The 18,281-nt window shown below is 40.3% G+C and overlaps 1 pseudogene; it reads left to right on the top strand.

The window, feature by feature from the left end:
• The first annotated feature begins 824 nt into the window (after nucleotides 1-824).
• Nucleotides 825-18,281, top strand: part of LOC103206229 — a 49,266-nt pseudogene continuing 31,809 nt past the window's right edge.

Below are 18,281 nucleotides of genomic sequence, written 5' to 3'. Positions count from 1 at the left end.
GTGGTTCTTAAGGGGAGCACCCTGTGTCTCCCTGTCACCCACAGGTGAGCCACCTGGGGGTCAAAACAGACCACACAGGGTGAAAATCCCAGATGAATTTTGGGAGTAGCTGAAAGTGGGTAAGATTTGTTCCTTGCTTTCCAGATGGGGCTCAGGGAAATGGCAAGTTTACTGTAAAGCTTCTTACCTTCTAGTATGAATTAAATTCTGCCCTCCCCATATATATTGAAATCTTGACAACTGTATCTATAAATATGAGCCTATTTGGAAATAGGATTTTTTTTTTTGTTGTGTTAATTAGGTCATACCTGAGTAGGTGGGTTCTAAATCTCATCACTTGTGAGCTATAGAAAGAGCAGAATGGACAGACAACACACACACACATACACACAGGGAAGAGAGCGGCCATGTAAAGAATGTCTAAAAGCTAAGGAACCAAAGAATCCCCAGGGCTACCAACAAGGAAAAAATCCACGTGGCAAGCATCCAGATTTGGACTTTGAGCCTCAAGAACTGTGAGACAATAAATTTGTTTTTGAAAGCCACCCATGTGTGACATCTGATTCACAGCAGCACTAGGTAACTAAGACAAATCCCCAAGGCTCAGCAGAGCTATGTGTCACATCTGGACAAAGAAGGTTGGAGATACACACTCAGCCTCCCCTGTGATAAGAGAGTTTTTCCCATGCCTATAAGAAGGGTACAGGTAGAGCTGATGAAATGTGACTTGAAGCAGGGGGAGAGGCCAGAGTAAGAGACAGTACCACTGACACCTGCAAGGGGACAACCAAGGATGGTAAGGAAGAGACTCAGAAAGAGCCAGCATGGGCTCAGGAACTCAAGAAGAGATAGCCCACTCCCCTGTGATGTCACAGCTGTACCTAAACCTCCCAGAATTTAGACACAATATAAGAGACAGTAGATTGGAGGAGATTATCCACAGAGATGATCAGGAATTAGCTGATGGGTACTGGAGAAAGACAGTAAGGCTAGTTATATGGCAAATGGTGCTGGTGTGGGAGATGGTTGCAACTGAGTTGATTTTGATTCATGGGGACCCCATATGTCACAGACCACAACTGAGATCAAAAGGATTTTCTTGGGTATAATCTTTATAAAAGCAGATCACCAGGTCTTTCTTCTGTGGCATTGTTGGTGAGGTTTGAATCACTAATTTTTAGGTTAACACTATGCCACATAAGGGACTTAGAAGAAGTTGGCTTTTTGTACATCACTGGTTGTATCTGAGACTTATAAATACTGTGTGCTTTATTGAACACATGTTACTCTCAGGTCTCAGCAACAAAAGTAAGATGACCAAGGGAATGTCATCCTTTGAAAAAACCCATTGCCCGTCAAATTGATTTCCACAATAGGACAGAGCAGAACTGCTCCACAGGATTTCCAAGGCTGTAATTTTATAGAAGCAGACTGCCACATCTTTCTACCACAGACAGAAGCTTGGGTTCAAACCCACTGACATTTTGGTTAGCAAGGGAATCCTTAACCAATGTACCACTAGGGTTCCTTCGTCTTTTGCAATGCATCACAGTAAGACACACACATTACGCTACCACTTTGGCTCTAAGGCCAATGTGGCTCTCCTGCCAAGTGCAAGAGAAAGTATTACTCAAGTATCAAGGTTAACAGATGAAATACACTAACAGATGAGACACCTAAAAATTGCATACCACAGGCTCAGGCTTGGACTCCATGAAGAAACAACACCTAAACCCAAGAGAGAAACTGTTGCAGCATCCAAGTCATTGTAAGGATTGCAATGATTAAAGCAAAACCAAACCAAACTCACTGCTCTCGAGTTGGATCTGACTCATAGCAACCCCTCCTTGGGTTTCGGAGGCAGTATCTCTACAGAAGTAGATTGCCCAACCTTCCTTCACAATAAGTAAATAAATAAATAAAGGAGGGAACATGTGTTGTCTTCAAAGTTCTCTGGCTCTTAGGCTTCCAGAGGAAAATATAAGGATCCTTTAGGACAACTACCTATTCTATGGATCTGGCTATTCAATGCAGTGAACCGCCCAGGATTCTATAGCCACTCAGAGGGAGAATGGGATCTCCTCTACCTGCAACCTCTCCAACCCTCCAAAAGCCATCTATCTGTTTGTTATTTCTTAACACAGATGTTCACACAAAAGTATTGTACATCAACGTTTTCCATCATGTATGCTGCATAAGTGTGGGTTTCTGTGTGAGAGAGAAAGAGACAGAGAATATTTATGCAGAAAATGAGAGGATAGAGTGGCAAAAAGCTCCTGGGAGCAAAGGGTCTTAAACTTATTTAGATAAAGGGTCTCTGGGCATGATGTGGTTCTTCCAAGACCACTGTGAAGAGGGGCCATCCTGATCATATTGGCATATTGGCAGAAATATGACCAGTTGTTTTACATTGCTTCAGGCTATGAAGGGAGTAGCATTGGTGAGTGACATGGCTAGAGGGAGTTATGGATGGACCATCACCTGAGAACCAAACTCGAACAACTTCTGCAAAAGGAAGACTACTTAACTGTAAATACATAAATAAAAACCTGGAACATGCCTATTGCTATAACACTAGAGGTGTCAAATAGCCACCCCAATTTGATCAGAAGGTTTCAATGCCAAAGTAGAGGATAATTAGAAGAATTGTAGTTGCCTCACACTAAATTATCAGCTAAACTAGACTCTTACCTAATTTCTGCAAGCTTTTTTGACATGCAGCTCCTTGCCGAGACAGTGCAACAGAAGGGGCAAGAGGGTGCATTACATGAGGCTGTCATAATGATATACTTTCATGGAGTTGATGCAGGACAAGAGGGCTTAGCTCAGGACATTCCTGCCCCTGGAGTCCCTGGTGTTGGTGACGGTGGGGTCATGTGGAACACCAGCCACAAAAGGGGTGAACTTCTCATCATAAATCCATGTGGGGAAGGAGAATGACTTTTTCACTTTATCCAAGGACCTGGAAAGACGAGGATAAGATGGCGTCTAGTAGCTACAAACCAGAGAGTCTAAAAGAATAGGTGAATCTTATTCCATAACAATTACCACCTCCCACATTCTGGGAAATTTTACAGAACCCTGCTTCTTGAGGATAGACTCCCAATGGTGCTGGCCACTGACCCTTAAGTGAGTGAAAGCTTTACTTGTCTATTAGCAGCTAACATATCTTGGACTAGTCACTTCCTTACTCTGAGTCTTCATTTTCTCTTCTGTGAAATGGATGTGTCAAGAAAGGTCTAGTTGTATACAACAGAATCCACTCTAACAAATCTAAATGGCTTAAATCATTTGTAAGAGGCCTGAAGAAATAACTTCTAGACTAAGCTTTCAAAGCATATTGTAGAAATGGGCTGCCAAGGAAGCTGTTGCTTCTACTGTGAAAATGAAGTAATAGAGTCAGGAAGCTTCCTTCTGAGTCGGGATTCCACTTTCTTCCAGCAACAGAACCTTATTTCCTTGGCCATGATATGCACACTAGGATGTTGCCCTGCATCTGGGCTCAGCCCTTGACCTCATGAAGTTCAGCAGTAGAACTAGAACCACTACTACAGTTGCTATAACTATAGCAAACCTGGAGTAGATTACCCAATAAGCAAAGTAAGCATGGGCTTACTTGTGTGTGCTTATTAATCTGTAGCAAGCCTTTTCACATGAGTTTTACCACATCTGCTACAGATTAGTAAGTAAGCACAAGTGAGCCAGTGCTTACCTTGCTTACTGGGTACTCCAACTCTGTCAGGGATTATAAATTTGAAAAGAAGCTTTGATTCTGTAGATTCTTTGATTCTGAAGGTGCTATGAGGTTGAGAGAGAGAGACAGATGCCAGCCATACCTAGGAGCAGAATTTCTGATGTGGTGAAAAAAATGTGAAATTGTTCACTACTGATTGGTAAGTAATCACAGGTAAGCCCGTGCTTACATGGTCTCTTCGGTAGTCCAATATTGTCACAAACACTTCCTCAACTGTAGTGGCCAGATCAAACAGCAGAAGTGCAAAGTGCAACAATGTGACATGTCTGATTTCATACCTTAAAACTGCTTGATGGAAAGCAATCAAATTTGGAACTGCAAGTGTATCTCGGAATTGCAGTTTTTAGCTTTCCATTCTCATCAGGAGAGAGAGTTATTTCTCAAAAATTCTCTGGTTTATGGCCACTGGAAGTTGTCTCTCCTTGTCTACTCCTCTGTTTTAATAGACTAGAGGAACTCTAGAACAGATGTTGAAAGATGAAACCACAGTATCTGCCAAAAGACTTGCTCTCTAGGATTGTGAAAATAATGCAATGAGATGATGAGGAAAGTTCCTGGAACATAGTAGGCTCATAACCGACAACAATTTCCTGCTACCATCCCTGTAATGAATAGCATCAGATTTACTCTGGGGGCTGTCAAAGGATTATGTGACCTATCATGTGAGTAACATGATGACCAAGTTGCCAAAAGATGAAACTGGCATCATTTAGGTAGTAAATAGTCATTACAAATCAAGGAGCTCTGGTGGCACAGTGCCTAAGGCATTTGACTGCTAGGCAGAAGTTTGGCTGTTAAAATCCAACAACCACTCCACTGAAGGAAGAGAGGATAACCTAACTCTGCAAAGATTTGCCACCTTGGAAACCCAATGGGTTTGCTATGAGTCAGAATCAACTCAAAGGCAGTGAGGTTTTTTTTTTTTTGTTAGTGTTTTGTTTATTTTATTGTGAGGATAAAGTTACCCATAAGTCCTTGCCATGAAGATGAAGTATAAAATAAAACCACAGGCTGGAGTACAATAACAACCATGAGAGATGATAGCAGGTAGGAGAAACAAAAAGAAAGAAGAGACAGGAACAGGGACAGAGAAAGAGACAGAGAGAAGAGAAATTTTATGGACCACTATCTGGGGTCATGCAATATCAGAAAGAAAACAACCCTGTGAGAGTTTTGTAAAAACAAGTTATACAGGACACTAAGTCTCTGCAACTTAAAACACATGTGACCATTTTATCTATATTTGTTCAATCAAGAAATACTGGCTGACCTTATCTTTGTAGAAATGGAAAATCTAAGCCTTAAATTTATGTGGCAAAATAAGGGTTCTTAAATATCTGAAGAAATTTTGAAGAAGAACAAAGTAGGAGGACTCATACTTCCTGACTACAAAACATACTATAAAGCTACAGTAATTAAAACAGTCTGGTACTAGTTTAATGATGGATATATAGGCCAATGGAATGTCTAAAAATAAATCAATACATCTACAGTCAATTTATTTTCAACAAGGATGTTAAGTCCGTCCAACGGGGAAAGAGAGTCTGTTTACTAAATGCTGCTAGAAGTGTATAGAGAACAAAGTATATTAATGGTTCCCAGGGTTGGGAGGGAGTTGGAAAGGGGCATTATTAATTATGGAGTACTGAGTTTCAGTTTATGGTGATGGCAAAATCACACTGAATAAGGGTAGGGTTGCACAGCCAATTATTGTTAGTACTGTCAATAAATTATACCCCTATAAAAAGTCAAATGGTGTGGTGACTAAGGCATTTGACTGCTAATCAGAAGGCTGGCAGTTCAAACCAACCAGCCACTCCTCAGAAGGAAGATTGGGCAAGCTACTTCCGTAGTGATGCTGCCTTGGAAACCCAAGAAGGAGTTGTAAAGGGTCAGATGCAACTTGACAGCAGTGAGGTTTTTTTTTCTTGTTTTTGTTTTTTTTTTCTTGTTTTTGTTTTTTTTGTTAAAAAGTCAAATTGGCAAAAAGTTTATGATAGATATATTTACAATGACAGCCTTGGAGGTTTAGGGTCATGGTTTCATGGGACATCCCAGTTACTTACCCTCATAACATGCTTAGTGCTTCTGTTCTACCTTCTAGTTCATTGCATAGTGCCTGGGGTCTTAAAAGCTTGCACGTGGTCATCCAAGACAAAACAATTGGTCTCTATTTACCTGATGCAATGGGAAGAAGAACCAGGAATAGGAAGAGAAAATGGAATGTGTGCCTAATTGTCTCCACAAACAACTGCCATCTCTGCCATGAGACCAGAAAGCTAGATGGTGCCGAGCTACTGTTATTGAATATTTTGATCAAAGATTTTATAGCAGAATCCTGATCAAAAGGGAGAAAATGTAGAACATAATTTCAAAGTCATATGGAATCCAGCCTTTATGGAGCCATGGAGACTGGGTTCACTCCTGAAACAATTGCCCTGAGATAATTTTTAAACTTTAAACCAAAAATATCCCCTGAACTTTTCTAACACCAAACAATAGGTTAGCTTAACTAGTCAATAATGTCTGCCTTTAATATTGTGCTCTTTCAAGATCTATTTGTATGCTATCTAATTGGCAATATCAACTTGAAAGATTAGATAGGAAATTTAGGGGTAGTGAAGTTTTGTTAATGGGTGTCTTGGTTCTCTAGTGCTGCTATAATAGATACACAAGTGCATGGTTCTAACAAACAGTAATTTATTCCCTTACAATTTAGGAGGCTAGAAGTCCAAGTTCAAAGTGCCAACTCTAGGAGGCTGGGTGAAGGCTCCTTGACCTTGGGTTCCAGCTCTGCCTCCTGTTCCAGGCCCACTGGAACCGGAGACATTTTCTGACTCATGCAGCTGCTGGCTGCTGAGGTTTACAAACCCAAGATCCACAAATAAATGGCATAATCCCAAGATAGGCAGACAACATGGCAGATTACTGGTTCAAGTCCAGGAACAATCCCAAGACCAGCAAGCAATATGGTAAGCCATTGAGATGAAGACTTGGCCAAATTCAGGATCCAGATGTGCCAGAAGCCAGCGACCTTCTGATCACAGAAGTGCGGTACTTGCACAGCAAGATTGCTCAGAGAGCAGGAATGTATAGGAAAGGACACAGGGAAAAGGTAACTACAGGGAGGAAATGGGAAGAGAGCTGTCACATTATGGGGATTGTAATCAATGTCATGAAGCAAAACATGTATGAGCTGTTGTATGAAAAATGAATTTGCACTGTAAACTTTCACCCCAAGAAACCACAAACAAACAAGACAACAAAATATGTACGAACTGTTGTATGGTGAATTTGCTCTGTAAACTTTCACCCCACCAAAAATAAAACAGAAAAGGACAACACTCCTCCCCACTCCATGATTGGGAGCCCATGCCAGGGTTGAAGAGGAGGAAGGGAGAAAACAAACAACAAAAAAAAGCTAGCAACTTTTCTCAAAGCTTCTCCTTGTGTTTTGGAAGTAGGTCACAATTTGAAGGCAACTACTTAGCTGCTCACAGCAGATTCCACCATAGAGGTGACTACAATTTCATCCTGGGGAATAACTGCATCCTGCTGCCCAGACAGTCAAAACCTCAGCCCAGGGAACTTGATACATAACATTAACTACCACAATGGGGGAGGAACAACTCAGAAAAGGAGGATGAGAATGGTTATACAACTTGAATAATGTAATCCATTTCAATGAATTGTACATGTAGAAATTGTTGGTTTCATGTGTATATGCTCAAAAGCAATAAAAATATAAAACTTATAAAAGTAAATAAATAAATAAATGGTGCTGAAACAACTGGAATTCCACATGCAAATGAATGAGCCTGGGCTCATACCTTACATCACATACAAAAATTAATTTAAAATGGATCAAGGACCTAAGTAAGATCTAAAACTTTAAACTCTCAGAAAAATAAATGAGTAATGCTTCAGGACTGAGTTTATAAAAATAGATTCTTAGATATGAAAACAAAATCGTAAGCAGAAAAAGAGAAAACAGATGTAAATTGATCTGAAAAAGAGAGAAACTGATGTAAATTGGATTACATCAGATTTAAAATTTTTGGCATCAAGGGATTTTATCAACAAAGTAAGAGACAACCTACAGATTGGAAGAAAATTTTGGGGAACATATATCTGAAAAGGGTTTAACATTAAAAATATATGAAGAACTCATACAACTAAACAACAAAAGGACAAACAGCCCAATCAAGAAATGGGCAAAGGACATTTCACCAAAAAGGATATTCAAATGGCAAACAAGCATATGAAAAGATGCTCAATGTCATCAGCGTTTGTTGTTGTTGTTGTTGCTAGGTGCCGTTGAGTTGTCTCTGACTCGTAGAGACCCTATGTACAGCAAAATGAAACACTATCAGGTCCTGTGCCAGCCTCACGATCCTTGCTATGCCTGAGCCCATCTTTGCAGTCACTGTGTTTATCTATCTCATTGGGGGCCTTCCCCTTTTTCATTGACCCTCCACCTTACCAAGCACAATATCCTTCCCTAGGGAGTGGTTTCTGTTGACAACATGACCAAAGTAGATGAGACAAATCTGGCCATTCTCACTTCCAAGGAGCATTCTGTCTGCACTTCATCCAGGACAGATTTGTTAGTCCTTCTTGCAGTTCATGGTACTCTTAGCATTCCTCTCCAACACCACAACTCAAAAGCATCGACTCTTCTTCGGTCTTCCTTATTCATTGTCCAGCTCTCACTTACATAAGAGGTGATTGAAAATACCATGGCTTAGGTTACGCACACCTTAATCTTAAAGGAGACATCTTTGCTCATCACTTAGAAGAGGTCTTTTGCAGCAGATTTTCCCAATGCAATACGTCATCTGATGTCTTGAATGCAGCTTCCATTGGTGTTGATTGTAGAGCCAAGTAATATGAAATCTTTGACAACTTCAATCTTTTCTCCATTCATCATGAAGCTGTTTACTGGACCAGTTGTGAGGATTTTTGTTTTCTTTATATTGAGATGTAATCCATTCTGCAGACTATAGTCTTTAATCTTCATTAGTAAGTGCTTCAAGTCATCCTCACTTTCAGCAAGCAAAGTCGTGCCATCTGTGTATCCCAGTTTGTTAATGAGTCTTCCTCCAATCCTGATGCAACATTCTTCTTCATATAATCCAGCTTCTTGGATTATTTATGAAGCATAAGAGTTGAATGAGTATGGTGAAAGGATACAACCTTGATGCACTCCCTTTTTGATTTTGAACCATGCAGTATTCCCTTGTTCTGTTTGAACAACAGGCTCCTGGTCTATGTACAGGTTCCTTGTGAGTACAATCAAGTGTTCTGAAATTCCCGTTCTTCTGAATGTTATCCATATTCTGTTATGACCCACACAATCAAATGTTTTTGCATAGTCAATAAAACATAAGTAAACATCTTTCTGGTATTCTTTGCTTTCTAAGATCCATATGACATCAGCAATGATATCCCTCATTCCACATGCTGTTATGAATCCAGCTTGCATTTCTAGAAGCTCTCTTTCAATATACTGCTGCAACTGTTTTTGAATTATCTTTAGTACAATTTCACTTGCATGTTTGATAATTTCCACATTCTGTGGAATCACCTTTGTTTGGAATGGGCACAAATATGGATCTCTTCCAGTTAGTTGGCCAGGTAGTGGTCTTCCAAATCTCTTGGTCCTATAGAGTCACTATGAGTTGGAACCTCCAGCAGAGCTTCCAGACTGTGGCAGACTCAGAAGAAGGAAGAGGCCATCCATTCTCAAAGAATTGGCCAAGGGAAATCTTATGAATAGCAGTAAAACATTGTCTGATATTTTACTGGACAACTTTATGAATAGACCTGAAAAATTGTCTGATTCAGTGCCAGAAGATGAGCCCCTTAGGTCAGAAGGCATTCAAAATATGAATGGGAAAGAGCTGCATCATCACAGTTGAGTTGACCTTAATGATATGGATAAAGTAGGGCTTTCAGGACCTCCATTTGCTGATGTGGCATGACTCAAACTGAGAAGAAACAGCTGCAAACATCCATTAATAATCAGAACATGGAAGTATGAATCTAGGAAAATTGGAACTTGTCAAAACTGAAATGGAACACATAAAGATTGATATCTTAGGTGTTAGTGAGCTGGAATGGACTAGTTTTGGTCATTTTGAATCAGACAACTATATGCCTAGAATGACAAATTGAAGAGGAATGGTGTGGCATTCATCATCACAAAGAATGTATCAAGGTTTATCCTGAAATACAATGCTGTCAGTAATAGGATAATATCCATTCAGTTACAAGGAAGGCCAGTTAATACTACTATTATTCAATTTATGCACCAATTATCAAAACCAAAGGTAAGGAAATTGAAGATTTTTACCAACTTCCACCGTCTGAAATTGACTGAACATGCAATCAAGATGTGCTGATTATCACTGGTGATTGGAATGCAAAAGTTGGAAGAAAAGAAGAATAACCAGTAGTTGGAAAATTTGGTCTTGGTCATAGAAATGATGCTAGAGATCTCATGATAGAATTTTGCAAGACCAACTACTTAGTCATTGCAAATACCTTTTTCAACAACACAAACAGCACCTATACACACAGACTTCACCAGATGGAGTGCACAGGAATCAGATTGACTACTTCTTTGGCAAGAGGGATGGGAAAGCTCAATATCTTCAGCCCAAACAAGTCCAGGAGCTGATTGCTGAGCAGACCATCAACTGCTCATATGCAAGTTCAAGTTGACATTGAAGACAATTAAAACAAGTGTATGAGAGCCAAAATATGACCTCGAATATATCCCTCCTGAATTTAGAGACCATTTAAAGAATAGATTTGATGCATTGAACACCAATGACCAAAAACCAGAGGAACTGTGGGATGACATCAAGAACATCATCCATGAAGAAAGCAAGAGGTCATTAAAAAAACAGGAAAGGAAGAAAAGACCAAAGTGAAGGTCAGAAGAGACTCTGAAACTTGCCCTTGAATGGAGAGTAGCCAAAGCAAATGGAAGAACTGGCAAGATGAAAGAGCTGAACAGAAGATTTCAAAGAGCAGCTTAATGAAATGTGCAAAGACATGGAGTTGGAAAGCCAAAAGGGAAGAATATGCTTGGCATTTTCAAGCTGAAAGAACTGAAGAAAAAAATTAAGCCTCGAGTTGCAATATTGAAAGATTTTATGGGCAATATATTGAATGATGCAGGAAACATCAAAATAAGATGGAAGGAATACACAGAATCACAGTACCAAAAAGAATTGGTCAACCTTCATCCATTTCAGGAGGTGGCATATGATGAAGAACCAACGGTATTGAAGGAAGAAGTCAAAGCTGCACAGAAGGAATTGGTGAAAAACAAGGCTCTAGGAATTGACGGGATACCCACTGAGATGTTCAAACAAATGGATGCCACACTGGACGAGTAGTGACTGGGATCTTAAAAGCTTGCAAGTGGCCATCTAGATGCATCCATGGGTCTCTCCTCATCTAGAGCAAAGAAGAATGAAGAAAAACAAAGACTCATAGAAACAATTCATCCAAGGGACTGGTACACCATGTGATCCTCAGCCTATACAACTGTGAGACCAGAGGAACTAGATGGTGCCCAGATACCACTGTCAACCACTCAGAAGGGGATCTCTGTAGAAGATCCTGAACAGAGTGGAAGAATAATGTGGAACAAAACTCAAAATCATAATAAATAAATAAGGGATCTGTTTTGCTGGTCTAATAGAGCCTAGTGGAACATCTGGGACTATGGCCCCTAGCTGCCCTTCACTTCTGGAATTGAATTCACTCCAGTAGCTTCCAGCCAAATAGAAGACAGGCATATGAGCTGAACATTTACATAGGTAGATACATTCCTTGGGGAGATCAATTATGGGAGAATTGAAGGACTGTGTATGCACAGGGAGACAGCTCAGTGGACAGGAGTGAGGTGGCTATTGTGAAGAACTGAGAGGAGAGTTGTTGCAGTATGAGAGATTATAGGCAATGTCATGAGACAAAGTGTATGTGAATTATAAGAAAGATGAATTTGCTCTGTAAAATTTCACCCAAATCACAATAAAATAATAATAATAATAAAAACACTGAAAGCACTCACTCCACTATGGCAATAGATTTGGAAGACAGCTAACTGGCCAACACACTGGAAGAGATCCATATTTGTACTCATTCCAAAGAAAGATGATCCCACACAGTGTGCAAATTATCAAGCAATACCATTAATATTCCAAGCAAGTAAAATCTTACTGAAGATAATTCAAAAACGGTTGCTGCAGTATATTGATAGAGAACTTCCAGAAATGCAAGCTGGATTCTGAAGACATGGAAGAAGGGATCCATTGCTGATGTCAGATAGATCTTGGCTGAAAGCAAAGAACACCAGAGAATGTTTACTTGTGTTTTATTGACTATGCAAAAGCATTCAATTGTGTGGATCATAACAAATTATGGATAATATTGAGAAGAATGGGAATTCCAGAACACTTAATTGTACTCCCGAGGAACCTGTACATATGCCAGGAGGCTGTCATTCAAACAGAACAAAGGGACACTGCACGGTTTAAAATAAAAAATGGAGTGTGTCAAGTTTTTATCCTTTCACTATACTTATTCAATCTGTATGCTAAGCAATTAATCCAAAAAGCTGGATTATATGAAGAAGAACATGGCATCAGGATTGGAGGAAGACTCATTAACAACCTGGGATACACAGATGACACAACTTTGTTTGCTGAAAGTGAGGATGACTTGAAGTACTTACTGATAAAGATTAAAGACTACAGTCTTCAGTATGGATTATATCTCAATATAAAGAAAACAAAAATTCTCGCAACTGGACCAATAAGCAACATCACAACAAGTGGAGAAAAGATTGAAGTTCTCAAAGACTTCATATTACTTGATTTGACAATCAACGCCAATAAAAGCAGCAGCCAAAACATCAAACAATGTATTGCTTTGGGCAAGTCTGCTGCAAAAGACCTCTTTCAAGTGCTGAAGAGCAAAGATATCTCCTTGAAGACTAAAGTATGCCTGACACTAGCCATGATATCTTCAATCACCACATATGCATGTGAGAGCTGGACGATGAATAAGGAAGACTGAAGAAGAGTCAGTGTTTTGAGTTTTGGTGTTGGCAAAGAATGCTGAAAGTACCACAGACTGCTAAAAGAACTAACAAATCTGTCCTGGAAGAAGTGCAGCCAGGAATGCTCCTTGGACGTGAGAACGGCCAGACTTTGTCTCACCTACTTTGGTCATATTGTCAAAAGGGACTGTTCCCTGCAGAAGGATATCTTACTTAGTAAAGTGGAGGGTCAACAGAAAAGGGGAGGGTCCTCAACAAGATGGACTGACACAGTGGCTATAACGATTGGCTCAGGTATAGCAAGGATTGTGAGGCTGGCACAGGATTGGGCAGTGTTTTGTTCTGCTGTACATTGGGTCACTATAAGTTGGAGACAATTTGACAGCCACTAACAACCATAACAACATGAGTTGGAATCTACTTTATGGCAGTGGGTTTGGTTGTGTTTGGGTGCATAAATCTGAAGTAATAATACTGTTGTTGTAGGCTGCTGTTAAGTCAGTCCCCAATTCATGGTGACCCCATGCAAAAGCACAATCGAACCAAATGCTGATCCTGTGCTACACCCAGGATGGGTTGGGAATATGACCATTGTGACCCATAGGATTTTAAATGGCTGATTTTTTAAAGTAGGTTGTCAGGCCTTTGTTTCTAGTCTGCTTCAGTCTGGAAGCTCCACTGAAACCTATCCAGCATCATAACAACACTCAGTCCTCTACTGACCGATGGGTGATTGTTGTCCATGAGGTGCAGTGGATGGGGCTTGAACCCTGGTCTGCTGCATGGAAGGTGATAACTCTACCATTGAACCACCATAGCCCCAAAATGATGACGATGATTATGATGATAACAATAAACACTTATTGTTGTTATTGTTCTTTGGTTCCCTTCACTGACTCTGTGTTAGGCTGTAATATTTCTGAATACCTTCTTGTGCTCCTGAAGCTGATGAATTCACAGCCTTTCATTGAAATGTCAGAAGGATAAGGAAAATATCTGAGAGACCTCAGCCCACGTGATATGGCCCCTTAAGGACATGTGTTCATATTGCCACAAAAAGAGGAAATATGGGGAAGGCATCACTGAGAGTGAAAGAAATACATGTCCCATGCAGAAGGACATACCGGGGGGCAGCAGCTGCAAGGAAAACAGAGGGTAACAGCCTAGACTACAACCAAGACCTGGTTATGGGTAGAGCCCAGCTCCAGCCAGGCTGGGGCTAATTAGTTGCAAATGAGCTTATTTCTAGAACAGCACACTCCAGCTCTTTTCTTGAGTCCCATCTATCCAGACACCTGTTTTGCACCATCTTCATCCTCTAATCAGCATCCCCAGGGAGCAGCTCAGTAATTAGGGCTTTGCTACCATATTGGGGATTTTTTTCCTCCTCACCCTGACTCCTTTGCCTCCATCTGAACATATGTCTGTATCCACAAAGCACTTCCAACAGCTGTTTCACTGCTGTTTTATGAATGTTGACATTGGGTGGTGCAGTGTTCCTCTGAGTATTCTGCTGATGGTGTGCAGAATGATTTTAGAGGGTGCATGGATGAATATTTTTGGACATGGACTTCCTTTGATGTGGACTAGGTAAAAAAAAAAAAAAACTGAATAATCTACTTCCATAGAGATATCACCTCGGAAACCCAAGGAGGTGCTCTGGTGGCATAGTGCCTAAGGCATTTGACTGCTAATCAGGAGGCTGGCAGTTCAAATGGCAGTAAGTGGTGTGGTGGCAGGTAAAAATAGATAATTAGCACATCGAAATGTAATTTTACAGATTATATTCCTCACCAAGTGGCTTAACAGGTATTAAACTTTTAAAAAAGTGATTTTATTTTTTAAAAAAATATTAAACAAATAATAGTGTTTGGAGTGCAAGAAATGCTAAAACTGTAAAGGAGCTATCCCAATAACTGAAGACAAGGCAACAGTGATTTACTGGGAGTGTGATTTTGGAATTAGGCTGTGCTGAGTTAGAATTTTTGGGTCCCTGGTGATGCAAACAGTTAGTTAACACTATCTGCTGCTAAACAAAAGACTAGAGGTTCTAACCATGAAAGGGACCTTAGACTAAAGACCAGATAATCTACTTCTAAAAAATCAGCCATTGAAAATCCTGTCCATAGGATAGGACCCCATGCCACACATGGGGTCGCCATGAACCAGAGTTGACTCAATGACAATTGGCACTAGAGTTTGAATTTCAGCTTTGTCCTTTCTTATTTGTGTGAACTTTGCAAAGCCAGCCTCTCTGAAGTTATGTTCCCATTAGCAAAAGCAGGCAATAGAATTTTGTTTAATTTTTTTTTTTTTTTTTATGGTCTGGGCCTTGACCACCTCTTATCTGTGAGTGCTTTAAGGAGCGTGCCTATGCCTGCATATTCCACATGGCCAGGAGGATGTACCACTAACAGAATAGTAAATGAGGAGAACATAGGCTCTATCAATTACTGTGTGTCCTTGGGAAAATTACCTAACCTCTCTGAAGCTTAGATTCCTCATCCCTAAGCTGTAAGTGATAATGTCAGATCCAATTCATAGTGACTCCTTGGTGGGTTTCCAAGGTGGTATTACTATGGAAGTAGATTGCCCAACCTTCCTTTGGAGGAGTGACTGGTGGGTTTGAACTGTCAGCCTTCTGGTTAGCAGTCACATGCCTTAGGCAGTACACCACCAGAGCTCCTAAAATGGAGATGATAATATCTATATCTATCTAATGATCATATTTTGAGAATTAAAGAGTTAATCCATGTTAAAATGCTTAGCACAGTGCCTGGTATATTTTAAGAGCTCAACGAAGAGTTATTATTATTATTGTTGTTGTTGTTAGGTGCCATCATGTCACCTCTCATAGAGACCCTGTGCACAATAGAATGAAAAACTGCCTGGTCCTGTGCCATCCTCACAATCTCTGCTATGCTTAAGTCCATCATTGCAGCTACTGTATCAGTCCATCTTGTTGAGAGTCTTCCCTTTTTTCGCTAGCCCTCTACTTTACCAACCACGATATCCTTCTCCAGGGACTGGTCCCTTCTGACATCATGACCAAAATAGGTGAGATGAACTCTGACCATTCCCACTTCTAAGGAGCATTCTGGCTGTACTTCTTCCAAGACATATTTGTCCACTCTTCTGGCAGTCCATGGTATTTTTAGTATTCTCTGCCAAGACCATAATGAAATACATCAATCCTTCTTCCATCTTCTTTATTCATTGTCCAGCTTTCACATGCATGCGAGGCAATTGAAAATACCATGGCTTGTGTCAGGTGCACCGAAGTCCTCAAAATGACATCTTTGTCTTCAATGCTTTAAAGAGGTCTTTTGCAGATTTGTCCAATGTAATATGTTGTCTCGATTTCTCAATTATTGCTTCTATAGCTCATGATTATTAGTTCTTAGTAAATGCTAGTTGAATAGAAGAGTAAATTGATGTTTAGTCAAAAGGTTGGATGGATGAGTAGCTGATGGATGGATGGATAAATGAATAGATAGGTGGATGAATATGTAGATGGATGGTTGGGTGGTTGTTTTAAGTCAGTGAGTATATGTATATGTTTCTAAATTAACCAATGGATTGACAGATTATTAGAAGGGTGGATGGACTGATGGATAACCTTTTTGATTGAGGAGTGCTTATGGTGGGTGAATGAATGGATGGATGCAAGACTGGAATACCATAGACTCATTTATGTTAATGTGGTTGATCTATTTAAAGTGTCATCCACTCCTTTGCATAACTGAGGGCCCCAGCCTGTAAGGTAATGGCCAGAACATTAATGACAGATAGTGAGGGTAGCCTTGGGAATAAGAATTTTACATGATTGGTAAGTAGTAGTTGGAGACTATTCTCCTTTTCAATGGAAAGCTTGATTATGAGTTCATTGACACTCTTCCTAAAGCTACACAAGTAAGAGGTTAATTTGTGTCAGGAGGTTTGGTATATTTTTTTGTGTTCCGGGCTATTTAACTCCCCCTCTCGGAAGTATATTTGCTTCTAATCTGATAACAAAAACTCCTTGAGCAGCAATCAAACCTGGCCCCCAGGTACAGCGTTATTTGCAGACAAGCCCTGGGTAATCTATCTTACCTATTTAATTACCAAATGCCACCCTGAAGATAATGAGCCTTTCTGCAGAGTCTGGGAAGGCTTTTGAGTCACACTGGCAAACTGCCAAGAGAGCATTTGCCACAGGAATTTCATTGGAGGTTCTTGTTTCTTTCAAATCATCTAGCAATTGTCTGAGACTCTCCAGAAGAGCCAAGTTCTCAGGCGACCAGATGTTTGTGGCTTCATCCAAGCAGTCTCGCTGTAGTGTCAGGGCACCCAGCAGAGGCAATTCTGCATGCCAATTCTCATGAGCCCACAGTTTTTGAAAATAAAATTGGTCAATTGTATGCGCCTGTTGTCTATCTCGACCTCCTCTTTTTTCTTCTTTTATTTTTTTCCTCCATTTCAGTGACCATCCATACCACACAACTCAATAATTTTATGGAAGCATTATTGTTTTACAGAATATAACTCCCACTCATACCCAAATACCAGAGGTTTTGAGGCTTCTCTGGGAACTTTCATCTTTCAATCCTCCCCCTATGTCTTTTCCCCTCTGTCAGAATGCCCCAACAGACAACCCAAAGACTGAACTTGGAGGCAGGCAGACTGGGGTCTCGTTCAGGGCTCTGCCACTCACTATCTTTGGGCAGAGAGATGACTTAGAACCTCTGACTCTCTGTTTCTTTCTTTCTAAAATGAGACTAGCAATTTCTTTTTCATAAGCTACTTTTAAGAATGAAATTACATCCGCTTTGTACGCCTCTTTATTCATATCAGAAACTTATAAAATGTTCAACCACACGGTTCCATTCATTCAATATTTTTAAAAACATTAACCATGTGTGAGGGACTGTGCCAGGCATAGGAACGCAAATAGTGGACAAAACATACATGGAGTTTGTTGTTGCTGCTGTTACATGCTGTTGAGTTGGTTCTGACTTACAGCAACTCTGTGCACAACAGAACGAAGCACTACCTGGTTCTGTGGCATCCTCACAATTGTTGCTATGCTTGAGCCCACGGTTGCAGCCACTGTGGCAATCTATTTCATCTATATGAAGTTTATGTTTTATTGTCATGGAAATACTGCCTGCTGCCAATATGACAGATATTACCACTATTACTATAGTATGGGTTTTTATGCAGACTGATGTGGGGATGGGCAGTGTGGACCATCTGATGGAAATGCGCCTCCCTGTGATTCACCAGTCACTGCTGATCTCCTTCTCCATTACTCCTGTCAATTATAGAAGCAAAATACTAATTTTCCCTGAATCCCTTGCTGTTAAGAGTTGTTATATGACAGGATATTGACCAATGAGATATGAGTCAAAATCTGCCAAGTAGTTTCAGAAGGAAGTTGTTGCTTTCTAAATAAAAGGGACCCAATTA

Source organism: Orycteropus afer, unplaced genomic scaffold (assembly GCF_000298275.1).
Source record: "Orycteropus afer afer isolate SDZICR_OR568_19922 unplaced genomic scaffold, OryAfe1.0 scaffold00306, whole genome shotgun sequence".
NCBI classification, from domain to species: domain Eukaryota; kingdom Metazoa; phylum Chordata; class Mammalia; order Tubulidentata; family Orycteropodidae; genus Orycteropus; species Orycteropus afer.
The sequence above is the reverse complement of the archived record's forward strand: the minus strand, read 5'-3'. Positions and strand labels throughout refer to the sequence as shown.